The sequence below is a fragment of the Salvia miltiorrhiza genome, chromosome 4 (genome assembly GCF_028751815.1).
Source record: "Salvia miltiorrhiza cultivar Shanhuang (shh) chromosome 4, IMPLAD_Smil_shh, whole genome shotgun sequence".
NCBI lineage: Eukaryota > Viridiplantae > Streptophyta > Magnoliopsida > Lamiales > Lamiaceae > Salvia > Salvia miltiorrhiza.
Window position 1 is genome coordinate 4246894 of NC_080390.1, and position 10549 is coordinate 4257442.

At 39.8% G+C, this 10549-nt stretch overlaps 1 pseudogene; it reads left to right on the forward strand.

Moving 5' to 3' along the window:
- The first annotated feature begins 23 nt into the window (after positions 1–23).
- On the forward strand, positions 24–7647 carry LOC131022874 (dolichol-phosphate mannosyltransferase subunit 1-like; annotated as a pseudogene).
- The last annotated feature ends 2902 nt before the right edge of the window (positions 7648–10549 follow it).

Genomic DNA, 10549 nt, shown 5'->3' on the forward strand with positions numbered 1-10549 from the left:
ATACCGATTTTCGGTATGGTATAATGCACTATCGGTACGACAACGGTATGGAAATTCTCATACCGAACTTTTCGGTATGCCGATCTTCGGTATACCGAAAAGTACGGTACGACAACGGTATGAAAATTCTCATACCGCAATTTATGGTATGGTATACGGTATGATGGAAAATTTTCGGCATACCGTACCGATCCACCCCTAATCCCAAGCAATGGGCTAGTTGGTGGAGTGAGTGGGTTAATTTTCACGAATATGTGCGCAGAGACATTCCAATTACACAACATAGGGGCTGATATTGTTGGTAAGTTACTGAATGTGCGAAAATTGCAGGTATTAGGGTACCCGACAAGTTCCGTCGGGTCGGGGTTGGGTATGGGAGGAAGCCTGTTTTCGGAGTCGGGTACCCTCAAATTTTGGGTAGGGATGGAATATTTTAGAGAAACACTGTTCGACTGATTGCAATCAATTGTGATTAATTTAACCCATATTATTCGGGTTCGATCCGTTTTGAGCAATTTACGTTGGATCCGATCGAATTGTAATTATCGAATGTGATTGTAGGGCGAATTCATCAATTAGGGAGCATTTCTAAGGCTTTAGCGGTGTTGATCGGGAATTATTCAACGGAAGCCAAAGCGGAGGAGAACAAGTATAGCATAATCGTTCCCACTTACAACGAGTGCCTCAACATCGCTCTGATTGTTTACCTCATCTTCAAGCATCTCCCGTGAGTCTTTCTCCTTGTTTGTGTGTGATTCTGATTACTATAGTTGAAGATGATTGTGGAAGTTGGCAATAAATGTTTGAATTGGATCCTTGAATTTTCTGTGAATATGTGATAATTGCTTTGCCGTTATGGTTGCGGTAATGGTAGATAGAAAGAGGTGAAATTTGCTGGAATTGATACAGATAGGACTTTAAGATTATTTTTTCCGGGCAATGTATTGCTAATTTTTAAGAGAATTGCTTGGTGGTATTTGCGCTTGATTCTTTTTCTTGAGCTGTTTGTAGGGATACTTTTGAATGCTCAGTTTTCAGATGTGAATTTGAAAGTTAATCATTAGGAATCCCAGTTTCATATTCGTTACACTAATCAACCCTAAAGACTTAAAAAGTTCAATATTATTTGGTTGTTTTAATGGCTGCTAGATATCCAAAAAAGCTTCGACACTTCTCATAATGTTCTTGTGGAGTCCTTGGTAGATTCTTAGTTGTGGTTCTTGTTTCCTAGAGTAGAAACATGAGACATGTTTTCACATGCATGGGATGGTAATATTTTCATTGCCTTGATATATGGGGATCAAACTATATAGCAATTAAGTTTGTAATCCTTATTTAATAACTATTAGCTGGTTCTTCCTCTGGATCAATTTTTAGGAATGTATACATAAAACACAGTAGTTAAACCATTTACATAGATGGACTTATCACATTTTTTTGTCTGATCGGAACTATTAGTGATGTGCCTTGGTGCTGCATGCAACAATTAGATATTGTTTTGTACCTTCTGTTTGGATCAGGAATGTAAATTTTGAGATCATAGTGGTGGATGATGGGAGTCCTGATGGAACTCAGGAAATTGTCAAACAGCTGCAGGAAGTATATGGAGAAGATCGTATCGTATGTTTGGGCACTTTCCTTATTTCAATTTGTAACTTCTGATTTATTAAAGCTTGGGCTTTTAATTGTCTGTTTACTCATACTGGTCTCATAATGCAGTTGTTGAGACCTAGACCAAAGAAGCTTGGCTTAGGTATGTACTTGACATGTTATATTCTAAAAGATGATTGTCACAGCCCAAAACCATTTACTTGCTTTGCAAATTTTATTTGAAAATTGTATATTTTTTTAAGTTATTAATATATATATATTAGTCGAGTTTGTGATGAATCTAGTCGCGCCCTAGTTAGATGTGACTTTGAACTATAAATTATATCTATAAAAAAATAGAAATTTATTTTCCCAAATATTCTTTTAATATGAATTTGGGCCTAAATAAACTATTTGCAGCCTATTTAGCTCATTTATATTGGGCCATAATTACTTATTTATTTACTTACTTTTTGGGCTAGATTTTTTTAAAAGAGCCCATAACATTTTTAATAGCTTAATGGAGTAATTCTTTTGTTTTTACTGTTTCCTAATCTTGAGACTTCAATACGTGTTTCCTTTCTCAAGAAGCCACAATTTGTTTTCCATTTTCAGCCACAAATTTAAATTCTTGGCAGCCAAGTTTTCTCCTCAGCCATCCAATTTATTTTCTCAATCTTGTGGAATTCATTTTATCTATTCCACCGCCTCATTTCAGCTTATTAAACTCTTTCATTTTCTGAAAACACCACCAAAACCCAGCAATCAACTTCTTGTTCTGCTGCTTTCGATTCAAGTGGTAATTTTAATTCTTGTACAGAGCTTATGTAATTTTATTTCAGCATCTCAATCGTTTCTCCAATTTCTGCCCAAAAACCAAAGTTTCTAAATTCATACATGCATACATCATCAAATCTATCACTTATATTTAATATGAAATCAAATAGAATTCATATCCATAGTTTTACAGAGAAAGAAATATTGAAAACCTAGACTGATAAAGGGGAGTTGGACTGAAATTTGGAGGAGGAGTTGGTGCAGAGGCGGTGGCGGGGAGAAGTAGGGGCGGCGTACGGCGAGAGAGGAAACAGGGGCAGCGGCACCGTGGTCTCTGCCGCTGCTGTGTATTTCCGGTCAGGGCGGAGGGAGAGGCGCTTGGGCTGTGCCGCTGTCGACGCGGGAGGGCGGCAGTGGTGGCGCTGTTTTCCGAATAGGAGAAGGTGTTGGCAAGCGGTGCGAGGCTGAGGCTGGAGATGAGAGGTGGGAGGAAAAGCCGGGGTAGTGGTGCTGGCAGGCGACGAAGGGTCGCCGGAGAAGGCACGGCCGCGGCTGCGGCTGGTGCGGCGAGGTCAGGGGCAGGGGAGGAGGAAGAGAGATGAGGGAGAAGGACGAGAAGTGAGGGAGAGTGAGAGGGAGACTAGAGGTGAGGAAAGGAGAGAGGTCGAAGGGAAGGAGAGAGGAGGCGGAGCCGCCGGCCTCTGCCGTCCGGTGGCGGCGGCAGGAGGGCGCAGAGAGCGAGAGAGAGTGAGCGGCAAAGAGGGAGAAGGGAAATGGGAGCTGCGTGAGTTTTGTGAGCAATTAGGGTGTGTGAGTTTAAATTAGGGGAGTTGTAATAATGGGCTTGGGCTCTTTTTGATTTTAATTCATTGGGCTGGACTCCCTTTATTTAAAATGATTGGACTTCATATTTTAAATTTTCATTATTACTTTGGACTTGATTTTATTAAAACCCAACTCAATTACTCAAAAGAAGCATGCATTTTATTATTTATTAGACCAATGATTTTTAAATGGCTATATGATAATAAATTCTTAAGATTTAAACTACTCTTATTATTATTTTAAAGTTCAATTAGGCCCTTATATTTTATTATCTGAATTTATCTGACTAGGTGCGGCGCGACTAGGATATGAATTTTATTTGAATTACTCGAGTTAGCTTTCAAGTTGAAGTTCAAGTTCAAGTTCAAAATTCAGGTGTGGGATTTATTTCAGTACATGCTGTGGTTAATTGTTGTCCATTTTAATATTATGTGTTTACCATATGTGAGTTGCATTAAATTATATCGCTAGGGGCCCGTTGAATGGGTCCAGGATGGAAAGATCCTTGGTATGCCACAATGCGATATTATGTTAAAGTTATGGTTGCAACCAGTCGCCAGGGGCCGGCTAAATCGGTCCAGGACGGAAAGGTCCTTGGTATGCCACCGTGCGACTTTCAGTCACGAATGTATTGATCATATGTGATTCTCATTTTATTAATGTGGACAATGATTGCATGTTTCCCACACTGAGTATATTTCATATGCTCATCCCATATTTAACATTTTCAGGTTTTAAAGGCCGGTGGCGCGTGGAAGGTCGAATGACGAGTCAAATATTTTGAATTTAGTTTTACTTAAAAATGTTATGTCTAGTAAAGTATTTTTAAATAAGATATTTATTTCTTTATTTTCATATTAAATATTTATTTATATTCATAGTTTTTCCGCGTGCGTTTTCATTTAAAATTAAAATGGACTTTGATCCCTGAAAAGAAAATTCCTCCTTCCCTGGTATCTTAAAAACAACTTCTCTCTCTCGACACCTAATTGTGGCGTAGTTTTGACTCAACCAGTCCATTCCCAAAATCACATCAAAATCACGCATATTGATAAGATATAAGTCAGCTTCAAGTTCTCTACTTCTAAAGTTCAATGGAATTCTTCGAGCAACTCTATTGGTCTTAACGCATTTGTCAGTCCATTTGAACTCAACTCCTTTCCTCGTTAACTGTGTCATCGAGCCTGCTATCTTTGAGAACCCTTCGATGAATCTTCTGTAATAACCAGCAAGTCCTAAGAAACTTCTCACTTCACTAGCGTTCGTAGGCGTCCTCCAGTTATTTACAGCTTCGACTTTAGCAGGGTCCACTTCAATCCCATTGGCAGTCACCACGTGACCGAGAAAAACTACTCGATCTAACCAAAACTCGCACTTCTTAAATTTGGCATACAGTTTCTCGCTTCTCAATGTCTCCAATACGATCTTGAGGTGCTCCACATGTTGTGCATTGTCAGTTGAGTATATATTTGGAGAACATGCTGCGAACTAGTGTCAATTGGTTCGTGCGAACTAGTGTCAATTGGTGCTGCTGTCGGCCATGAGGGAAATAGACGGTGAAGGCGACGCTGTGAAGGAGGCAGCGCTGACACGGCGGTGGCGGGAGTCACCGGAGAAGGGAGACAGCCGCGGCTAGGCGCGGCGAGGAGAAGGGCAGAGGGGGCGAGAGATGAGGGAAGAGGGAGAGAGGACGGGGGGAACCAGAGCCGCCGGCCTCCGGCGGCGGCAGGAGGCCGAGAAGAGGAGAGGGAGGAGGGCTGAGAGAGGGTGAGCTGCTGCGTGAGTTTGTGTGTTGGTATGTGTGGGATTTATTTTTGTAACAGCCCGGCTCCAGACTTGACGGCTGTCCCCACAGACCAATACGAGTCTTTTCTAGCGTGTTTTGTCCTCACTCGCACGCTTCCTGAGAAACTTCCCAGGGGGTCACCCATCCTGGAATTGCTCCAAGCCAAGCACGCTTAACCTTGGAGTTTCTTCCGTGTGGGCACCAGAAAAGAAGATGCATCTTATTGATATGAGTAGCCCAATCAAATCCTTTAAGCTCTCCTCGAATATGCAGTCACATACCTGCATATTCTCGGAATCCCTCTCGTTCGGATGTGTTCCGGTTCATCCCTGCGCCCCTCCGCTTGGAAGTCTTAACCAGAGCCGCTCTTTGTCCGTGCCTCTTTGCACCGGCGATCACTCCGTACTTCGTCCCCGGGCATCACAGGCCCACCAGCTTCCGCTTGGTTCGTCCCCGAACCACACCGTACTGGGAGAGGTTCGGCTCTGATACCATTCTGTAACAGCCCGGCTCCAGACTTGACGGCTGTCCCCACAGACCAATACGAGTCTTTTCTAGCGTGTTTTGTCCTCACTCGCACGCTCCCTGAGAAACTTCCCAGGGGGTCACCCATCCTGGAATTGCTCCAAGCCAAGCACGCTTAACCTTGGAGTTTCTTCCGTGTGGGCACCAGAAAAGAAGATGCATCTTATTGATATGAGTAGCCCAATCAAATCCTTTAAGCTCTCCTCGAATATGCAGTCCCATACCTGCATATTCTCGGAATCCCTCTCGTTCGGGTGTGTTCCGGTTCATCCCTGCGCCCCTCCGCTTGGAAGTCTTAACCGGAGCCGCTCTTTGTCCGTGCCTCTTTGCACCGGCGATCACTCCGTACTTCATCCCCGGGCATCACAATGATTGTAAAACTTCTAAAGGTTTTTCATTTCAGGGACGGCATACGTTCACGGTTTGAAACACGCAACTGGAAATTTTGTTGTCATAATGGATGCAGACTTATCACACCATGTACGTATGCACTCTTAGATGCAATAAGAAAATGGAATGTCCTTTGTGTATTTCCTAGTGAAAATATAGTATGATAAGTTGATAACTTCCGATTATCTAACCTTAGTATCATACCCTATCCTGTCTGTTCTCGGTCATATGAAAAAACAAAAAATTTCTGTAATTCTACAAAATTCAGTTCTTGAGAGTCATGACTATTCCCTATATAAAATTTGTCAATGATGTGAAAAAACTTAAAACCTTTAAGAAGAAAAGAAAGTTTTTGGCCATTGGCTTGCCAATTAAGATGACTTGGAAAATATGAGCTGTCATTTAATTGAACTCTTGCAAAGCTCAAGTACTTTTCTTTACTGCAATTATTCTTAATTTCCTTATCCCAATTGGTTAATTTTTTCTTTTTGATTCTCTCTAACAGCCAAAATACCTTCCAAGCTTTATCAAGTAAGTTTTTTGCTTTGTGAAGTACTGGGTTTTTTATGAAGTCAGTATATTAATAGCATTTCTTAAGGTCAGGAAACAAATGGAGACAAGTGCGAGCATAGTTACTGGGACTCGGTATGTAAAAGGTGGTGGGGTTCATGGCTAGAACCTGATGCGCAAATTGACGAGCAGAGGAGCCAATGTCCTTGCACAAACATTTCTATGGCCAAGTGTATCCGACCTGACCGGATCATTCAGGTATTATACAACAACAATAATTATTAGTTCCCCCTATTCAGATACCAAACTAAAGTTTTGTTCTGAACTTTTGTTGTGAAGGCTTTACAAAAAATCTGTGCTTGAAGATGTTATAAACTCCTGTGTGAGTAAGGGGTATGTTTTCCAGATGGAGATGATAGTTAGAGCTTTAAGAAAGGGTTATCACATTGAAGAGGTTTTCACAATTTTTAATATACTCGGTATCTTGTATTGATCATGTTACATAACATGCCTATATGTTTGTTTATTATCTGGAAATGAAAAGGCAGTTAACCCTTCACTATTGGAAGAGTCACTATTGTATTGATTCACATTTCCAACTAAATATCAAATTTCATAGAATTAGTAACATGGACTATGACCCGTTCTAGACTGCCTAACACTAATGTGTTTAGACTTCTCCCAAGTGGATAATTAACAAAAAAGGCCTTTGCTCCATTCTTTAATTATACATTTCCTGGCTTGCCAAGTTTGATAAATGGAGCAAATTTAGCAAATCATGTGATTTGGCATGCTAGCTTGTCGCAGTTGACTTTTTTCAACGGATTGTTTTATGTCATGTTTAATCTTTCTTCCTAACATAGTTCTACATAAAAGTGATGTCTACTGCTGCTTTTTATATTGAAGCCGGTCTGTAATATTGTGTTTCACCTTTTCATAGGTCCCAATCACATTTGTCGACAGAGTATATGGAAGCTCAAAACTCGGGGGATCGGAAATAGTGGAGTATCTCAAGGGGCTTTTATACCTTCTTGTCACAACTTGAAGAGAATGAAAAGTGGAGCATTTTGCAGAGTTTTCTAACCTGCCCATTTTGAAGCAACAAACATATCAGTTCTTTGCGCCTATTGTACCACTAACTCAATTTTGATGCGACTGTAAACTAAATTTTTAGATTAGAAATTATAGTTGATGCGACAGTAACCTGATAATATGATAAAAAAAAAAAGAATATATTTATACAAGGTGTTTTGAAATTATAGATGCTGCTTCCTGATAAAATAGTCGTTATACCGTAAGGTATGGCATACCGCACTATCGGTACGACAACGGTATGGAAATTCTCATACCGAACTTTTCGGTATGCCGATCTTCGGTATACCGAAAAGTACGGTACGACAACGGTATGAAAATTCTTATACCGCAATTTATGGTATGATATACGGTATGATGGAAAATTTTCGGCATACCATACCGATCCACCCCTAATCCCAAGCAATGGGCTAGTTGGTGGAGTGAGTGGGTTAATTTTCACGAATATGTGCGCAGAGACATTCCAATTACACAACATAGGGGCTGATATTGCTGGTAAGTTACTGAATATGCGAAAATTGCGGGTATTAGGGTACCCGACAAGTTCCGTCGGGTCGGGGTTGGGTATGGGAGGAAGCCTGTTTTCGGAGTCGGGTACCCTCAAATTTTGGGTAGGGATGGAATATTTTAGAGAAACACTGTTCGACTGATTGCAATCAATTGTGATTAATTTAACCCATATTATTCGGGTTCGATCCGTTTTGAGCAATTTACGTTGGATCCGATCGAATTGTAATTGTCGAATGTGATTGTAGGGCGAATTCATCAATTAGGGAGCATTTCTAAGGCTTTAGCGGTGTTGATCGGGAATTATTCAATGGAAGCCAAAGCGGAGGGGAACAAGTATAGCATAATCGTTCCCACTTTCAACGAGCGCCTCAACATCGCTCTGATTGTTTACCTCATCTTCAAGCATCTCCCGTGAGTCTTTCTCCTTGTTTATGTGTGATTCTGATTACTATAGTTGAAGATGATTGTGGAAGTTGGCAATAAATGTTTGAATTGGATCCTTGAATTTTATGTGAATACGTGATAATTGCTTTGCCGTTATGGTTGCGGTAATGGTAGATAGAAAGAGGTGAAATTTGCTGGAATTGATACAGATGGGACTTTAAGATTATTTTTTCCGGGCAATGTATTGCTAATTTTTAAGAGAATTGCTTGGTGGTATTTGCGCTTGATTCTTTTTCTTGAGCTGTTTGTAGGGATACTTTTGAATGTTCAGTTTTCAGAAGTGAATTTGAAAGTTAATCATTAGGAATCCCAGTTTCATATTCGTTACACTAATCAACCCTAAAGACTTAAAAAGTTCAATATTATTTGGTTGTTTTAATGGCTGCTAGATATCCAAAAAAGCTTCGACACTTCTCATAATGTTCTTGTGGAGTCCTTGGTAGATTCTTAGTAGTGGTTCTTGTTTCCTAGAGTAGAAACATGAGACATGTTTTCACATGCATGGGATGGTAATATTTTCATTGCCTTGATATATGGGGATCAAACTATTTAGCAATTAAGTTTGTAATCCTTATTTAATAACTATTAGCTGGTTTTTCCTCTGGATCAATTTTTAGGAATGTAATGTCCCGATGATGGGGTTTGCTCCGTTCTCGCAAGCCTCAAATATCTTGGCTAAAGAAAATCTTCGAACGTCGGCGGTGCTCCCAAACATCCAAGAAGATTTGGAGGAGGAGAAGCCGAAATCCAAGACCATCCGCGCCCAATACTCCAGCGAAGAGACCGAGCTCGTGACAATATTGTGGGCGGAGGCTACCCACAATTCTATTTTCAGAACTTCCCAAAAGTTGCTCCAATATTGGGGATCAATCACCGAGAAGTACAGCAACCTCAAACCGGTGGGAGCGCCGACACGTAAGCCGGATCATCTCAAATCCCACTTCGCACCAAAAGGACACGAAATTTTTCGAGGGCTACTACAACACTTGCAAGGACCAGGGGGGCAGCGGTATGAGCGACGACCAAATTATCGAACAAGCCCAAACGATGTATGAGGCGAATTTTAGGAAGAGATTCGGCTACATCAAAGCTTGGAAAGTCCTGCACGAGTGTGAAAGGTTCTCGTCGTAAGCCGCAGATGTCCACTCCACGAAGAAGTCGAAGGGCTCCGAAAGCCAAGCAACCACCACTTCTTCGGAGCCGAGTATTACGACAAGGCCCCAAGGCCAAAAAGCGACAAAGCGAGACAAGGGCAAGGGAAGAAGGGGGAAGAGTTTTCGGGAAAGTCACCGTACTCCGAAGCCCTTTAGAAGGTCGCCGAAATCATGAAGGAGCATGCCCTTCAAACGAGCCACATTGCCGAGGCCAAAAAAATGCAAGCCGAGTTGAAAAGGAAGGAGCTCGATATGAAGCTCTTGAACACGGATACTACGCACATGACGGATGCACAATTGGCCTTGCAAAACCACATGATCCAAGAAGTGCGTCTAGGCTTATTTAAATTATGATTTTAATTCATGGAATTTTTTTTCTTTAGTTTAAATTATGTAATTTTTTTTAATTTAAATTATTTAATATTTATTTTTATTGCAATGTTAGAATTTTAATTTTAATGAAATTTGGAATTTTAAAATTAAAGTGTAGAATTGAGGATTTTATGAAAATATTCAATATCACCAATATTCATATTTGTATTCGGGTTAATCACAAAATTTCGTATTCGAATATCAAAAATTTGAATTGAATACCAAACTAAACCAAAAATATTTGATTCATTTAATAAAGGGAAAAAATATAATTATGCTATTTTTCTAATATAAATAAAAGCAATTAATATCAAACAATGAAATGCTCACTATATTTTTATTAAATTATTATTCAATACTCATTAAATCCTTGAATATAAATAAAAATAATATAAAGCATTATTTAACAATATATATCATAAAAAGATAAATAATAATATATGTATAAGTATTAGATACATAATATATATAATTTCATTGTTATCTAAGTTGATAATTTAACATAATTATATAGTGTACTAAAATAATTTTAAAAGTTATAGGGTTACGTATATATTATGTTATACTATATAAT